The sequence below is a fragment of the Pelophylax lessonae genome (assembly GCF_965119305.1).
Source record: "Pelophylax lessonae genome assembly, chromosome: 3".
Taxonomy (NCBI): Eukaryota; Metazoa; Chordata; class Amphibia; order Anura; family Ranidae; genus Pelophylax; species Pelophylax lessonae.
In genome coordinates this window covers 684,983,530-685,002,851 of record NC_138770.1, presented here as the reverse complement: position 1 = coordinate 685,002,851, position 19,322 = coordinate 684,983,530, and the positions used below count along the sequence as shown (strand labels likewise).

General features: G+C 49.2%; 1 protein-coding gene across 1 annotated transcript in view; it reads right to left on the bottom strand.

Annotated features, from left to right (window-relative positions):
- Positions 1-19,322, bottom strand: part of BABAM2 (BRISC and BRCA1 A complex member 2) — a 322,305-nt gene that overhangs the window by 287,627 nt on the left and 15,356 nt on the right. The gene's annotated exons all lie outside the window — the stretch shown is intronic.

Here is a 19,322-nt window from a genome sequence, read left to right as displayed (position 1 = left end):
AGGAATGTGACAGTAATAGGAGTGACAGGTACTCTTTATGGAGGGATCAGGGGAATGTGACAGTAATAGGAGTGACAGGTACTCTTTATGGAGGGATCGGGGGGAATGTGACAGTAATAGGAGTGACAGGTACTCTTTATGGAGGGATCAGGGGGAATGTGACAGTAATAGGAGTGACAGGTACTCTTTATGGAGGGATCTGGGGGAATGTGACAGTAATAGGAGTGACAGGTACTCTTTATGGAGGGATCGGGGGGATGTGACAGTAATAGGAGTGACAGGTACTCTTTATGGAGGGATCGGGAGGAATGTGACAGTAATAGCAGTGACAGGTACTCTTTATGGAGGGATCGGGAGGAATGTGACAGTAATAGCAGTGACAGGTACTCTTTATGGAGGGATCGGGAGGAATGTGACAGTAATAGCAGTGACAGGTACTCTTTATGGAGGGATCGGGGGGAATGTGACAGTAATAGGAGTGACAGGTACTCTTTATGGAGGGATCGGGGGGAATGTGACAGTAATAGGCAGTGACAGTGACTCTTTATGGAGGGATCGGGGGGGAATGTGACAGTAATAGCAGTGACAGGTACTCTTTATGGAGGGATCGGGGGGAATGTGACAGTAATAGGAGTGACAGGTACTCTTTATGGAGGGATCGGGGGGGAATGTGACAGTAATAGGCAGTGACAGTGACTCTTTATGGAGGGATCGGGGGGAATGTGACAGTAATAGCAGTGACAGGTACTCTTTATGGAGGGATCGGGGAGGAATGTGACAGTAATAGCAGTGACAGGTACTCTTTATGGAGGGATCGGGGGGAATGTGACAGTAATAGGAGTGACAGGTACTCTTTATGGAGGGATCGGGGGGAATGTGACAGTAATAGGAGTGACAGGTACTCTTTATGGAGGGATCGGGGGGAATGTGACAGTAATAGGAGTGACAGGTACTCTTTATGGAGGGATCGGGGGGAATGTGACAGTAATAGGAGTGACAGGTACTCTTTATGGAGGGATCGGGGGGAATGTGACAGTAATAGGAGTGACAGGTACTCTTTATGGAGGGATCGGGGGGAATGTGACAGTAATAGGAGTGACAGGTACTCTTTATGGAGGGATCGGGGGGAATGTGACAGTAATAGGAGTGACAGGTACTCTTTATGGAGGGATCGGGGGGAATGTGACAGTAATAGGAGTGACAGGTACTCTTTATGGAGGGATCGGGGGGAATGTGACAGTAATAGGCAGTGACAGGTACTCTTTATGGAGGGATCGGGGGGAATGTGACAGTAATAGGCAGTGACAGGTACTCTTTATGGAGGGATCGGGGGGAATGTGACAGTAATAGGAGTGACAGGTACTCTTTATGGAGGGATCGGGGGGAATGTGACAGTAATAGGAGTGACAGGTACTCTTTATGGAGGGATCGGGGGGAATGTGACAGTAATAGGAAGTGACAGGTACTCTTTATGGAGGGATCGGGGGGAATGTGACAGTAATAGGAGTGACAGGTACTCTTTATGGAGGGATCGGGGGAATGTGACAGTAATAGGCAGTGACAGGTACTCTTTATGGAGGGATCGGGGGGAATGTGACAGTAATAGGAGTGACAGGTACTCTTTATGGAGGGATCGGGGGAATGTGACAGTAATAGGAGTGACAGGTACTCTTTATGGAGGGATCGGGGGGAATGTGACAGTAATAGGAGTGACAGGTACTCTTTATGGAGGGATCGGGGGGAATGTGACAGTAATAGGCAGTGACAGGTACTCTTTATGGAGGGATCGGGGGAATGTGACAGTAATAGGAGTGACAGGTACTCTTTATGGAGGGATCGGGGGGAATGTGACAGTAATAGGAGTGACAGGTACTCTTTATGGAGGGATCGGGGGGAATGTGACAGTAATAGGCAGTGACAGGTACTCTTTATGGAGGGATCGGGGGGGAATGTGACAGTAATAGGCAGTGACAGGTACTCTTTATGGAGGGATCGGGGGGAATGTGACAGTAATAGGCAGTGACAGGTACTCTTTATGGAGGGATCGGGGGGAATGTGACAGTAATAGGCAGTGACAGGTACTCTTTATGGAGGGATCGGGGGGAATGTGACAGTAATAGGCAGTGACAGGTACTCTTTATGGAGGGATCGGGGGGAATGTGACAGTAATAGGCAGTGACAGGTACTCTTTATGGAGGGATCGGGGGGAATGTGACAGTAATAGGAGTGACAGGTACTCTTTATGGAGGGATCGGGGGGGAATGTGACAGTAATAGGCAGTGACAGGTACTCTTTATGGAGGGATCGGGGGGAATGTGACAGTAATAGGCAGTGACAGGTACTCTTTATGGAGGGATCGGGGGGATGTGACAGTAATAGGAAGTGACAGGTACTCTTTATGGAGGGATCGGGGGAATGTGACAGTAATAGGAGTGACAGGTACTCTTTATGGAGGGATCGGGGGGAATGTGACAGTAATAGGCAGTGACAGGTACTCTTTATGGAGGGATCGGGGGGAATGTGACAGTAATAGGAGTTACAGGTACTCTTTATGGAGGGATCGGGGGGAATGTGACAGTAATAGGAGTGACAGGTACTCTTTATGGAGGGATCGGGGGGAATGTGACAGTAATAGGCAGTGACAGGTACTCTTTATGGAGGGATCGGGGGGGAATGTGACAGTAATAGGAGTGACAGGTACTCTTTATGGAGGGATCGGGGGGAATGTGACAGTAATAGGCAGTGACAGGTACTCTTTATGGAGGGATCGGGGGAATGTGACAGTAATAGGAGTGACAGGTACTCTTTATGGAGGGATCGGGGGAATGTGACAGTAATAGGAGTGACAGGTACTCTTTATGGAGGGATCAGGGGGAATGTGACAGTAATAGGAGTGACAGGTACTCTTTATGGAGGGATCGGGGGAATGTGACAGTAATAGGAGTGACAGGTACTCTTTATGGAGGGATCGGGGGGAATGTGACAGTAATAGGAGTGACAGGTACTCTTTATGGAGGGATCGGGGGAATGTGACAGTAATAGGAGTGACAGGTACTCTTTATGGAGGGATCAGGGGAATGTGACAGTAATAGGAGTGACAGGTACTCTTTATGGAGGGATCGGGGGAATGTGACAGTAATAGGAGTGACAGGTACTCTTTATGGAGGGATCGGGGGGAATGTGACAGTAATAGGAGTGACAGGTACTCTTTATGGAGGGATCGGGGGGAATGTGACAGTAATAGCAGTGACAGGTACTCTTTATGGAGGGATCGGGGGGGGGATGTGACAGTAATAGGCAGTGACAGGTACTCTTTATGGAGGGATCGGGGGGGAATGTGACAGTAATAGGAGTGACAGGTACTCTTTATGGAGGGATCGGGGGGAATGTGACAGTAATAGCAGTGACAGGTACTCTTTATGGAGGGATCGGGGGGAATGTGACAGTAATATGCAGTGACAGGTACTCTTTATGGAGGGATCGGGGGGAATGTGACAGTAATATGCAGTGACAGGTACGGTACTCTTTATGGAGGGATCGGGGAGGAATGTGACAGTAATAGGCAGTGACAGGTACTCTTTATGGAGGGATCGGGGGAGGGAATGTGACAGTAATAGCAGTGACAGGTACTCTTTATGGAGGGATCGGGGAGGGAATGTGACAGTAATAGGCAGTGACAGGTACTCTTTATGGAGGGATCGGGGGGAATGTGACAGTAATAGCAGTGACAGGTACTCTTTATGGAGGGATCGGGGGGAATGTGACAGTAATAGGAGTGACAGGTACTCTTTATGGAGGGATCGGGGGGAATGTGACAGTAATAGGCAGTGACAGGTACTCTTTATGGAGGGATCGGGGGGAATGTGACAGTAATAGGCAGTGACAGGTACTCTTTATGGAGGGATCGGGAGGAATGTGACAGTAATAGGAGTGACAGGTACTCTTTATGGAGGGATCGGGAGGAATGTGACAGTAATAGGAGTGACAGGTACTCTTTATGGAGGGATCGGGGGGAATGTGACAGTAATAGCAGTGACAGGTACTCTTTATGGAGGGATCGGGGGGAATGTGACAGTAATAGCAGTGACAGGTACTCTTTATGGAGGGATCGGGGGATGTGACAGTAATAGGCAGTGACAGGTACTCTTTATGGAGGGATCGGGGGAATGTGACAGTAATAGGCAGTGACAGGTACTCTTTATGGAGGGATCGGGAGGGAATGTGACAGTAATAGGCAGTGACAGGTACTCTTTATGGAGGGATCGGGGAGGAATGTGACAGTAATAGGAGTGACAGGTACTCTTTATGGAGGGATCGGGGGGAATGTGACAGTAATAGGCAGTGACAGGTACTCTTTATGGAGGGATCGGGGGGAATGTGACAGTAATAGCAGTGACAGGTACTCTTTATGGAGGGATCGGGGGGGAATGTGACAGTAATAGGCAGTGACAGGTACTCTTTATGGAGGGATCGGGGGAATGTGACAGTAATAGCAGTGACAGGTACTCTTTATGGAGGGATCGGGGGGAATGTGACAGTAATAGCAGTGACAGGTACTCTTTATGGAGGGATCGGGGAGGAATGTGACAGTAATAGGCAGTGACAGGTACTCTTTATGGAGGGATCGGGGGGAATGTGACAGTAATAGGCAGTGACAGGTACTCTTTATGGAGGGATCGGGGGGAATGTGACAGTAATAGGCAGTGACAGGTACTCTTTATGGAGGGATCGGGGAAGAATGTGACAGTAATAGGCAGTGACAGGTACTCTTTATGGAGGGATCGGGAGGAATGTGACAGTAATAGGAGTGACAGGTACTCTTTATGGAGGGATCGGGGGAATGTGACAGTAATAGGAGTGACAGGTACTCTTTATGGAGGGATCGGGGGGAATGTGACAGTAATAGCAGTGACAGGTACTCTTTATGGAGGGATCGGGGGAATGTGACAGTAATAGCAGTGACAGGTACTCTTTATGGAGGGATCGGGGGGAATGTGACAGTAATAGCAGTGACAGGTACTCTTTATGGAGGGATCGGGGGGAATGTGACAGTAATAGGAGTGACAGGTACTCTTTATGGAGGGATCGGGGGGAATGTGACAGTAATAGCAGTGACAGGTACTCTTTATGGAGGGATCGGGGGGAATGTGACAGTAATAGGCAGTGACAGGTACTCTTTATGGAGGGATCGGGAGGAATGTGACAGTAATAGGAGTGACAGGTACTCTTTATGGAGGGATCGGGGGGAATGTGACAGTAATAGGAGTGACAGGTACTCTTTATGGAGGGATCGGGGGGAATGTGACAGTAATTAGGCAGTGACAGGTACTCTTTATGGAGGGATCGGGGGGAATGTGACAGTAATAGGAGTGACAGGTACTCTTTATGGAGGGATCGGGGGGAATGTGACAGTAATAGGAGTGACAGGTACTCTTTATGGAGGGATCGGGGGGAATGTGACAGTAATAGGAGTGACAGGTACTCTTTATGGAGGGATCGGGGGGAATGTGACAGTAATAGGAGTGACAGGTACTCTTTATGGAGGGATCGGGGGGAATGTGACAGTAATAGGCAGTGACAGGTACTCTTTATGGAGGGATCGGGGGGAATGTGACAGTAATAGCAGTGACAGGTACTCTTTATGGAGGGATCGGGGGGAATGTGACAGTAATAGGCAGTGACAGGTACTCTTTATGGAGGGATCGGGGGGAATGTGACAGTAATAGGCAGTGACAGGTACTCTTTATGGAGGGATCGGGGGAATGTGACAGTAATAGGAGTGACAGGTACTCTTTATGGAGGGATCGGGGGGAATGTGACAGTAATAGGAGTGACAGGTACTCTTTATGGAGGGATCGGGGGGAATGTGACAGTAATAGGAGTGACAGGTACTCTTTATGGAGGGATCGGGGGGAATGTGACAGTAATAGGAGTGACAGGTACTCTTTATGGAGGGATCGGGGGGAATGTGACAGTAATAGGCAGTGACAGGTACTCTTTATGGAGGGATCGGGGGGAATGTGACAGTAAAGGAAGCAGTGACAGGTACTCTTTATGGAGGGATCGGGGGGAATGTGACAGTAATAGGAGTGACAGGTACTCTTTATGGAGGGATCGGGGGGAATGTGACAGTAATAGGCAGTGACAGGTACTCTTTATGGAGGGATCGGGGGGAATGTGACAGTAATAGGAGTGACAGGTACTCTTTATGGAGGGATCGGGGGGAATGTGACAGTAATAGGAGTGACAGGTACTCTTTATGGAGGGATCGGGGGGAATGTGACAGTAATAGGCAGTGACAGGTACTCTTTATGGAGGGATCGGGGGGAATGTGACAGTAATATGAGGGGTGACAGGTACTCTTTATGGAGGGATCGGGGGGAATGTGACAGTAATAGCAGTGACAGGTACTCTTTATGGAGGGATCGGGGGGAATGTGACAGTAATAGGAGTGACAGGTACTCTTTATGGAGGGATCGGGGGGAATGTGACAGTAATAGGAGTGACAGGTACTCTTTATGGAGGGATCGGGGGGAATGTGACAGTAATAGGAGTGACAGGTACTCTTTATGGAGGGATCGGGGGGAATGTGACAGTAATAGGCAGTGACAGGTACTCTTTATGGAGGGATCGGGGGGAATGTGACAGTAATAGGCAGTGACAGGTACTCTTTATGGAGGGATCGGGGGGAATGTGACAGTAATAGGCAGTGACAGGTACTCTTTATGGAGGGATCGGGGGGAATGTGACAGTAATAGGAGTGACAGGTACTCTTTATGGAGGGATCGGGGGGAATGTGACAGTAATAGGCAGTGACAGGTACTCTTTATGGAGGGATCGGGGGGAATGTGACAGTAATAGGCAGTGACAGGTACTCTTTATGGAGGGATCGGGGGGAATGTGACAGTAATAGGAGTGACAGGTACTCTTTATGGAGGGATCGGGGGGAATGTGACAGTAATAGCAGTGACAGGTACTCTTTATGGAGGGATCGGGGGGAATGTGACAGTAATAGCAGTGACAGGTACTCTTTATGGAGGGATCGGGGGGAATGTGACAGTAATAGGAGTGACAGGTACTCTTTATGGAGGGATCGGGGGGAATGTGACAGTAATAGCAGTGACAGGTACTCTTTATGGAGGGATCGGGGGGAATGTGACAGTAATAGGAGTGACAGGTACTCTTTATGGAGGGATCGGGGGGAATGTGACAGTAATAGGAGTGACAGGTACTCTTTATGGAGGGATCGGGGGGAATGTGACAGTAATAGGCAGTGACAGGTACTCTTTATGGAGGGATCGGGGGGAATGTGACAGTAATAGGCAGTGACAGGTACTCTTTATGGAGGGATCGGGGAGGAATGTGACAGTAATAGGAGTGACAGGTACTCTTTATGGAGGGATCGGGGGGAATGTGACAGTAATAGGCAGTGACAGGTACTCTTTATGGAGGGATCGGGGGGAATGTGACAGTAATAGGCAGTGACAGGTACTCTTTATGGAGGGATCGGGGGGAATGTGACAGTAATAGGAGTGACAGGTACTCTTTATGGAGGGATCGGGGGGAATGTGACAGTAATAGCAGTGACAGGTACTCTTTATGGAGGGATCGGGGGGAATGTGACAGTAATAGGAGTGACAGGTACTCTTTATGGAGGGATCGGGGGGAATGTGACAGTAATAGGAGTGACAGGTACTCTTTATGGAGGGATCGGGGGGAATGTGACAGTAATAGGAGTGACAGGTACTCTTTATGGAGGGATCGGGGGGAATGTGACAGTAATAGGCAGTGACAGGTACTCTTTATGGAGGGATCGGGGGGAATGTGACAGTAATAGGAGTGACAGGTACTCTTTATGGAGGGATCGGGGGGAATGTGACAGTAATAGCAGTGACAGGTACTCTTTATGGAGGGATCGGGGGGAATGTGACAGTAATAGGCAGTGACAGGTACTCTTTATGGAGGGATCGGGGGGAATGTGACAGTAATAGCAGTGACAGGTACTCTTTATGGAGGGATCGGGGGAATGTGACAGTAATAGGAGTGACAGGTACTCTTTATGGAGGGATCGGGGGGAATGTGACAGTAATAGGCAGTGACAGGTACTCTTTATGGAGGGATCGGGGGGAATGTGACAGTAATAGCAGTGACAGGTACTCTTTATGGAGGGATCGGGGGGAATGTGACAGTAATAGGAGTGACAGGTACTCTTTATGGAGGGATCGGGGGGAATGTGACAGTAATAGGCAGTGACAGGTACTCTTTATGGAGGGATCGGGGGGAATGTGACAGTAATAGGAGTGACAGGTACTCTTTATGGAGGGATCGGGGGAGGAATGTGACAGTAATAGGCAGTGACAGGTACTCTTTATGGAGGGATCGGGGGGAATGTGACAGTAATAGGCAGTGACAGGTACTCTTTATGGAGGGATCGGGGGGAATGTGACAGTAATAGGAGTGACAGGTACTCTTTATGGAGGGATCGGGGGGGAATGTGACAGTAATAGGAGTGACAGGTACTCTTTATGGAGGGATCGGGGGGAATGTGACAGTAATAGCAGTGACAGGTACTCTTTATGGAGGGATCGGGGGGAATGTGACAGTAATAGGAGTGACAGGTACTCTTTATGGAGGGATCGGGGGGAATGTGACAGTAATAGGCAGTGACAGGTACTCTTTATGGAGGGATCGGGGAGGAATGTGACAGTAATAGGCAGTGACAGGTACTCTTTATGGAGGGATCGGGGGGAATGTGACAGTAATAGGAGTGACAGGTACTCTTTATGGAGGGATCGGGGGGAATGTGACAGTAATAGCAGTGACAGGTACTCTTTATGGAGGGATCGGGGGGAATGTGACAGTAATAGGAGTGACAGGTACTCTTTATGGAGGGATCGGGGGGAATGTGACAGTAATAGGCAGTGACAGGTACTCTTTATGGAGGGATCGGGGGGAATGTGACAGTAATAGCAGTGACAGGTACTCTTTATGGAGGGATCGGGGGGAATGTGACAGTAATAGGAGTGACAGGTACTCTTTATGGAGGGATCGGGGGGAATGTGACAGTAATAGGCAGTGACAGGTACTCTTTATGGAGGGATCGGGGGGAATGTGACAGTAATAGGCACAGTGACAGGTACTCTTTATGGAGGGATCGGGGGGAATGTGACAGTAATAGGCAGTGACAGGTACTCTTTATGGAGGGATCGGGGGGAATGTGACAGTAATAGCAGTGACAGGTACTCTTTATGGAGGGATCGGGGGAATGTGACAGTAATAGGCAGTGACAGGTACTCTTTATGGAGGGATCGGGGGGAATGTGACAGTAATAGGCAGTGACAGGTACTCTTTATGGAGGGATCGGGGGGAATGTGACAGTAATAGGCAGTGACAGGTACTCTTTATGGAGGGATCGGGGGGAATGTGACAGTAATAGGCAGTGACAGGTACTCTTTATGGAGGGATCGGGGGGAATGTGACAGTAATAGGAGTGACAGGTACTCTTTATGGAGGGATCGGGGGGAATGTGACAGTAATAGCAGTGACAGGTACTCTTTATGGAGGGATCGGGGGAGGAATGTGACAGTAATAGGAGTGACAGGTACTCTTTATGGAGGGATCGGGGGAATGTGACAGTAATAGCAGTGACAGGTACTCTTTATGGAGGGATCGGGGGGAATGTGACAGTAATAGGCAGTGACAGGTACTCTTTATGGAGGGATCGGGGAGGAATGTGACAGTAATAGGCAGTGACAGGTACTCTTTATGGAGGGATCGGGGGGAATGTGACAGTAATAGGCAGTGACAGGTACTCTTTATGGAGGGATCGGGGGAATGTGACAGTAATAGGAGTGACAGGTACTCTTTATGGAGGGATCGGGGGGAATGTGACAGTAATAGGAGTGACAGGTACTCTTTATGGAGGGATCGGGGGGAATGTGACAGTAATAGGAGTGACAGGTACTCTTTATGGAGGGATCGGGGGGAATGTGACAGTAATAGGAGTGACAGGTACTCTTTATGGAGGGATCGGGGGGAATGTGACAGTAATAGGAGTGACAGGTACTCTTTATGGAGGGATCGGGGGGAATGTGACAGTAATAGGCAGTGACAGGTACTCTTTATGGAGGGATCGGGGGGAATGTGACAGTAATAGGAGTGACAGGTACTCTTTATGGAGGGATCGGGGGGAATGTGACAGTAATAGGCAGTGACAGGTACTCTTTATGGAGGGATCGGGGGGAATGTGACAGTAATAGGAGTGACAGGTACTCTTTATGGAGGGATCGGGGGGAATGTGACAGTAATAGGCAGTGACAGGTACTCTTTATGGAGGGATCGGGAGGAATGTGACAGTAATAGGAGTGACAGGTACTCTTTATGGAGGGATCGGGGGGAATGTGACAGTAATAGGAGTGACAGGTACTCTTTATGGAGGGATCGGGGGGAATGTGACAGTAATAGCAGTGACAGGTACTCTTTATGGAGGGATCGGGGGGAATGTGACAGTAATAGGAGTGACAGGTACTCTTTATGGAGGGATCGGGGGGAATGTGACAGTAATAGGCAGTGACAGGTACTCTTTATGGAGGGATCGGGGGGAATGTGACAGTAATAGGCAGTGACAGGTACTCTTTATGGAGGGATCGGGGAGGAATGTGACAGTAATAGGAGTGACAGGTACTCTTTATGGAGGGATCGGGGGGAATGTGACAGTAATAGGAGTGACAGGTACTCTTTATGGAGGGATCGGGGGGAATGTGACAGTAATAGGAGTGACAGGTACTCTTTATGGAGGGATCGGGGGGAATGTGACAGTAATAGCAGTGACAGGTACTCTTTATGGAGGGATCGGGGGGAATGTGACAGTAATAGCAGTGACAGGTACTCTTTATGGAGGGATCGGGGGGAATGTGACAGTAATAGGAGTGACAGGTACTCTTTATGGAGGGATCGGGGGGGAATGTGACAGTAATAGGAGTGACAGGTACTCTTTATGGAGGGATCGGGGGAGAGGGAATGTGACAGTAATAGGAGTGACAGGTACTCTTTATGGAGGGATCGGGGGGAATGTGACAGTAAAAGGAGTGACAGGTACTCTTTATGGAGGGATCGGGGGGAATGTGACAGTAATAGGAGTGACAGGTACTCTTTATGGAGGGATCGGGGGGAATGTGACAGTAATAGGCAGTGACAGGTACTCTTTATGGAGGGATCGGGGGGAATGTGACAGTAATAGGAGTGACAGGTACTCTTTATGGAGGGATCGGGGAGGAATGTGACAGTAATAGGAGTGACAGGTACTCTTTATGGAGGGATCGGGGGGAATGTGACAGTAATAGGCAGTGACAGGTACTCTTTATGGAGGGATCGGGGGGAATGTGACAGTAATAGGAGTGACAGGTACTCTTTATGGAGGGATCGGGGGGAATGTGACAGTAATAGGAGTGACAGGTACTCTTTATGGAGGGATCGGGGGGAATGTGACAGTAATAGGAGTGACAGGTACTCTTTATGGAGGGATCGGGGGGGAATGTGACAGTAATAGGCAGTGACAGGTACTCTTTATGGAGGGATCGGGGGGAATGTGACAGTAATAGGCAGTGACAGGTACTCTTTATGGAGGGATCGGGGGGAATGTGACAGTAATAGCAGTGACAGGTACTCTTTATGGAGGGATCAGGGGGGAATGTGACAGTAATAGGCAGTGACAGGTACTCTTTATGGAGGGATCGGGGGGAATGTGACAGTAATAGGCAGTGACAGGTACTCTTTATGGAGGGATCGGGGAGGAATGTGACAGTAATAGGAGTGACAGGTACTCTTTATGGAGGGATCGGGGGGAATGTGACAGTAATAGGCAGTGACAGGTACTCTTTATGGAGGGATCGGGGGGGAATGTGACAGTAATAGCAGTGACAGGTACTCTTTATGGAGGGATCGGGGAGGAATGTGACAGTAATAGGCAGTGACAGGTACTCTTTATGGAGGGATCGGGGAGGAATGTGACAGTAATAGCAGTGACAGGTACTCTTTATGGAGGGATCGGGGGGAATGTGACAGTAATAGCAGTGACAGGTACTCTTTATGGAGGGATCGGGGAGGAATGTGACAGTAATAGGAGTGACAGGTACTCTTTATGGAGGGATCGGGGGGAATGTGACAGTAATAGCAGTGACAGGTACTCTTTATGGAGGGATCGGGAGGGAATGTGACAGTAATAGCAGTGACAGGTACTCTTTATGGAGGGATCGGGGGGAATGTGACAGTAATAGCAGTGACAGGTACTCTTTATGGAGGGATCGGGGAGGAATGTGACAGTAAATAGGAGTGACAGGTACTCTTTATGGAGGGATCGGGGGAATGTGACAGTAATAGCAGTGACAGGTACTCTTTATGGAGGGATCGGGGGGAATGTGACAGTAATAGCAGTGACAGGTACTCTTTATGGAGGGATCGGGGGGAATGTGACAGTAATAGGCAGTGACAGGTACTCTTTATGGAGGGATCGGGGGGAATGTGACAGTAATAGCAGTGACAGGTACTCTTTATGGAGGGATCGGGGGGAATGTGACAGTAATAGGAGTGACAGGTACTCTTTATGGAGGGATCGGGGGGAATGTGACAGTAATAGCAGTGACAGGTACTCTTTATGGAGGGATCGGGGGGAATGTGACAGTAATAGGCAGTGACAGGTACTCTTTATGGAGGGATCGGGGGGAATGTGACAGTAATAGGCAGTGACAGGTACTCTTTATGGAGGGATCGGGGGGAATGTGACAGTAATAGCAGTGACAGGTACTCTTTATGGAGGGATCGGGGGGAATGTGACAGTAATAGGAGTGACAGGTACTCTTTATGGAGGGATCGGGGGGAATGTGACAGTAATAGCAGTGACAGGTACTCTTTATGGAGGGATCGGGGGGAATGTGACAGTAATAGGCAGTGACAGGTACTCTTTATGGAGGGATCGGGGAGGAATGTGACAGTAATAGGCAGTGACAGGTACTCTTTATGGAGGGATCGGGAGGAATGTGACAGTAATAGGAGTGACAGGTACTCTTTATGGAGGGATCGGGGAGGAATGTGACAGTAATAGGCAGTGACAGGTACTCTTTATGGAGGGATCGGGGGAATGTGACAGTAATAGGCAGTGACAGGTACTCTTTATGGAGGGATCGGGGGGAATGTGACAGTAATAGGAGTGACAGGTACTCTTTATGGAGGGATCGGGGGGAATGTGACAGTAATAGGCAGTGACAGGTACTCTTTATGGAGGGATCGGGGGGAATGTGACAGTAATAGGAGTGACAGGTACTCTTTATGGAGGGATCGGGGAGGAATGTGACAGTAATAGCAGTGACAGGTACTCTTTATGGAGGGATCGGGGGGAATGTGACAGTAATAGCAGTGACAGGTACTCTTTATGGAGGGATCGGGGGGAATGTGACAGTAATAGGAGTGACAGGTACTCTTTATGGAGGGATCGGGGGGAATGTGACAGTAATAGGAGTGACAGGTACTCTTTATGGAGGGATCGGGGGGAATGTGACAGTAATAGGAGTGACAGGTACTCTTTATGGAGGGATCGGGGGGAATGTGACAGTAATAGGCAGTGACAGGTACTCTTTATGGAGGGATCGGGGGGAATGTGACAGTAATAGGAGTGACAGGTACTCTTTATGGAGGGATGGGGGAATGTGACAGTAATAGGAGTGACAGGTACTCTTTATGGAGGGATCGGGAGGAATGTGACAGTAATAGGCAGTGACAGGTACTCTTTATGGAGGGATCGGGGAGGAATGTGACAGTAATAGGAGTGACAGGTACTCTTTATGGAGGGATCGGGGGGAATGTGACAGTAATAGGAGTGACAGGTACTCTTTATGGAGGGATCGGGGGGAATGTGACAGTAATAGGAGTGACAGGTACTCTTTATGGAGGGATCGGGGGGAATGTGACAGTAATAGGAGTGACAGGTACTCTTTATGGAGGGATCGGGGGGATGTGACAGTAATAGGAGTGACAGGTACTCTTTATGGAGGGATCGGGGGGGGAATGTGACAGTAATAGGCAGTGACAGGTACTCTTTATGGAGGGATCGGGGGGAATGTGACAGTAATAGGAGTGACAGGTACTCTTTATGGAGGGATTGGGGGGAATGTGACAGTAATAGCAGTGACAGGTACTCTTTATGGAGGGATTGGGGGGAATGTGACAGTAATAGCAGTGACAGGTACTCTTTATGGAGGGATCGGGGGGAATGTGACAGTAATAGGAGTGACAGGTACTCTTTATGGAGGGATCGGGGGGAATGTGACAGTAATAGGCAGTGACAGGTACTCTTTATGGAGGGATCGGGGAGGAATGTGACAGTAATAGCAGTGACAGGTACTCTTTATGGAGGGATCGGGAGGGAATGTGACAGTAATAGGAGTGACAGGTACTCTTTATGGAGGGATCGGGGGGAATGTGACAGTAATAGGAGTGACAGGTACTCTTTATGGAGGGATCGGGGGGAATGTGACAGTAATAGGAGTGACAGGTACTCTTTATGGAGGGATCGGGGGGGAATGTGACAGTAATAGGCAGTGACAGGTACTCTTTATGGAGGGATCGGGGGGAATGTGACAGTAATAGGAGTGACAGGTACTCTTTATGGAGGGATCGGGGGGAATGTGACAGAAAAAGGAAGTGACAGGTACTCTTTATGGAGGGATCGGGGGGAATGTGACAGTAATAGGAGTGACAGGTACTCTTTATGGAGGGATCGGGGGGAATGTGACAGTAATAGGAGTGACAGGTACTCTTTATGGAGGGATCGGGGGGAATGTGACAGTAATAGCAGTGACAGGTACTCTTTATGGAGGGATCGGGGGGAATGTGACAGTAATAGGAGTGACAGGTACTCTTTATGGAGGGATCGGGGGGAATGTGACAGTAATAGGAGTGACAGGTACTCTTTATGGAGGGATCGGGGGGGAATGTGACAGTAATAGGAGTGACAGGTACTCTTTATGGAGGGATCGGGGGGAATGTGACAGTAATAGGCAGTGACAGGTACTCTTTATGGAGGGATCGGGGGGAATGTGACAGTAATAGGAGTGACAGGTACTCTTTATGGAGGGATCGGGGGGAATGTGACCAGTAATAGGCAGTGACAGGTACTCTTTATGGAGGGATCGGGGGGGGGGAATGTGACAGTAATAGCAGTGACAGGTACTCTTTATGGAGGGATCGGGGAGGAATGTGACAGTAATAGGAGTGACAGGTACTCTTTATGGAGGGATCGGGGGGAATGTGACAGTAATAGGAGTGACAGGTACTCTTTATGGAGGGATCGGGGGAATGTGACAGTAATAGGAGTGACAGGTACTCTTTATGGAGGGATCGGGGGGAATGTGACAGTAATAGGAGTGACAGGTACTCTTTATGGAGGGATCGGGGGGAATGTGACAGTAATAGCAGTGACAGGTACTCTTTATGGAGGGATCGGGGGGGAATGTGACAGTAATAGGAGTGACAGGTACTCTTTATGGAGGGATCGGGGGAATGTGACAGTAATGGCAGTGACAGGTACTCTTTATGGAGGGATCGGGGGGGAATGTGACAGTAATAGGCAGTGACAGGTACTCTTTATGGAGGGATCGGGGGGAATGTGACAGTAATAGCAGTGACAGGTACTCTTTATGGAGGGATCGGGGGGGAATGTGACAGTAATAGGAGTGACAGGTACTCTTTATGGAGGGATCGGGGGGGAATGTGACAGTAATAGGAGTGACAGGTACTCTTTATGGAGGGATCGGGGGAATGTGACAGTAATAGGCAGTGACAGGTACTCTTTATGGAGGGATCGGGGGAATGTGACAGTAATAGGAGTGACAGGTACTCTTTATGGAGGGATCGGGGGGAATGTGACAGTAATAGGAGTGACAGGTACTCTTTATGGAGGGATCGGGGGGAATGTGACAGTAATAGGAGTGACAGGTACTCTTTATGGAGGGATCGGGAGGAATGTGACAGTAATAGGAGTGACAGGTACTCTTTATGGAGGGATCGGGGGGAATGTGACAGTAATAGGCAGTGACAGGTACTCTTTATGGAGGGATCGGGGGGAATGTGACAGTAATAGCAGTGACAGGTACTCTTTATGGAGGGATCGGGGGGAATGTGACAGTAATAGCAGTGACAGGTACTCTTTATGGAGGGATCGGGGGGGAATGTGACAGTAATAGGAGTGACAGGTACTCTTTATGGAGGGATCGGGGGGAATGTGACAGTAATAGGAGTGACAGGTACTCTTTATGGAGGGATCGGGGGGAATGTGACAGTAATAGGAGTGACAGGTACTCTTTATGGAGGGATCGGGGGGAATGTGACAGTAATAGCAGTGACAGGTACTCTTTATGGAGGGATCGGGGGGAATGTGACAGTAATAGGCAGTGACAGGTACTCTTTATGGAGGGATCGGGGGGGAATGTGACAGTAATAGGAGTGACAGGTACTCTTTATGGAGGGATCGGGGGGAATGTGACAGTAATAGGCAGTGACAGGTACTCTTTATGGAGGGATCGGGGGGAATGTGACAGTAATAGGAGTGACAGGTACTCTTTATGGAGGGATCGGGGGAATGTGACAGTAATAGGAGTGACAGGTACTCTTTATGGAGGGATCGGGGGGGAATGTGACAGTAATAGGCAGTGACAGGTACTCTTTATGGAGGGATCGGGGGAATGTGACAGTAATAGGAGTGACAGGTACTCTTTATGGAGGGATCGGGAGGAATGTGACAGTAATAGGAGTGACAGGTACTCTTTATGGAGGGATCGGGGGAGGAATGTGACAGTAATAGGAGTGACAGGTACTCTTTATGGAGGGATCGGGGGGAATGTGACAGTAATAGGAGTGACAGGTACTCTTTATGGAGGGATCGGGGAGGAATGTGACAGTAATAGGAGTGACAGGTACTCTTTATGGAGGGATCGGGGGGAATGTGACAGTAATAGGAGTGACAGGTACTCTTTATGGAGGGATCGGGGGGAATGTGACAGTAATAGGAGTGACAGGTACTCTTTATGGAGGGATCGGGGGGAATGTGACAGTAATAGCAGTGACAGGTACTCTTTATGGAGGGATCGGGGGGAATGTGACAGTAATAGGCAGTGACAGGTACTCTTTATGGAGGGATCGGGGGGGAATGTGACAGTAATAGGAGTGACAGGTACTCTTTATGGAGGGATCGGGGGGAATGTGACAGTAATAGGAGTGACAGGTACTCTTTATGGAGGGATCGGGGGGAATGTGACAGTAATAGGAGTGACAGGTACTCTTTATGGAGGGGATCGGGGGAATGTGACAGTAATAGGCAGTGACAGGTACTCTTTATGGAGGGATCGGGGGGGAATGTGACAGTAATAGGCAGTGACAGGTACTCTTTATGGAGGGATCGGGAGGAATGTGACAGTAATAGGCAGTGGGACAGGTACTCTTTATGGAGGGATCGGGGGGAATGTGACAGTAATAGGAGTGACAGGTACTCTTTATGGAGGGATCGGGGGGAATGTGACAGTAATAGGCAGTGACAGGTACTCTTTATGGAGGGATCGGGGGGAATGTGACAGTAATAGGAGTGACAGGTACTCTTTATGGAGGGATCGGGGGGAATGTGACAGTAATAGGAGTGACAGGTACTCTTTATGGAGGGATCGGGGGGAATGTGACAGTAATAGGAGTGACAGGTACTCTTTATGGAGGGATCGGGGGGAATGTGACAGTAATAGCAGTGACAGGTACTCTTTATGGAGGGATCGGGGGGAATGTGACAGTAATAGCAGTGACAGGTACTCTTTATGGAGGGATCGGGGGGAATGTGACAGTAATAGGCAGTGACAGGTACTCTTTATGGAGGGATCGGGGGGAATGTGACAGGTAATAGGAGAGTGACAGGTACTCTTTATGGAGGGATCGGGGGGAATGTGACAGTAATAGCAGTGACAGGTACTCTTTATGGAGGGATCGGGGGGGAATGTGACAGTAATAGGAGTGACAGGTACTCTTTATGGAGGGATCGGGGGGAATGTGACAGTAATAGCAGTGACAGGTACTCTTTATGGAGGGATCGGGGGGAATGTGACAGTAATAGGAGTGACAGGTACTCTTTATGGAGGGATCAGGGGGGATGTGACAGTAATAGGCAGTGACAGGTACTCTTTATGGAGGGATCGGGGGAATGTGGGGAATGTGACAGTAATAGGAGTGACAGGTACTCTTTATGGAGGGATCGGGAGGAATGTGACAGTAATAGGCAGTGACAGGTACTCTTTATGGAGGGATCGGGGGGAATGTGACAGTAATAGGAGTGACAGGTACTCTTTATGGAGGGATCGGGGGGAATGTGACAGTAATAGCAGTGACAGGTACTCTTTATGGAGGGATCGGGGGAATGTGACAGTAATAGGAGTGACAGGTACTCTTTATGGAGGGATCGGGGGGAATGTGACAGTAATAGGCAGTGACAGGTACTCTTTATGGAGGGATCGGGGAGGAATGTGACAGTAATAGGAGTGACAGGTACTCTTTATGGAGGGATCGGGGGGAATGTGACAGTAATAGGCAGTGACAGGTACTCTTTATGGAGGGATCGGGGGGAATGTGACAGTAATAGGCAGTGACAGGTACTCTTTATGGAGGGATCGGGGGGAATGTGACAGTAATAGGCAGTGACAGGTACTCTTTATGGAGGGATCGGGGGGAATGTGACAGTAATAGGAGTGACAGGTACTCTTTATGGAGGGATCGGGGGGAATGTGACAGTAATAGGCAGTGACAGGTACTCTTTATGGAGGGATCGGGGGGAATGTGACAGTAATAGGCAGTGACAGGTACTCTTTATGGAGGGATCGGGGGGAATGTGACAGTAATAGGAGTGACAGGTACTCTTTATGGAGGGATCGGGGGGAATGTGACAGTAATAGGCAGTGACAGGTACTCTTTATGGAGGGATCGGGGGGAATGTGACAGTAATAGGAGTGACAGGTACTCTTTATGGAGGGATCGGGGGGAATGTGACAGTAATAGGCAGTGACAGGTACTCTTTATGGAGGGATCGGGGGGAATGTGACAGTAATAGGCAGTGACAGGTACTCTTTATGGAGGGATCGGGGGAATGTGACAGTAATAGGAGTGACAGGTACTCTTTATGGAGGGATCGGGGGGAATGTGACAGTAATAGGAGTGACAGGTACTCTTTATGGAGGGATCGGGGGGAATGTGACAGTAATAGGCAGTGACAGGTACTCTTTATGGAGGGATCGGGGGGAATG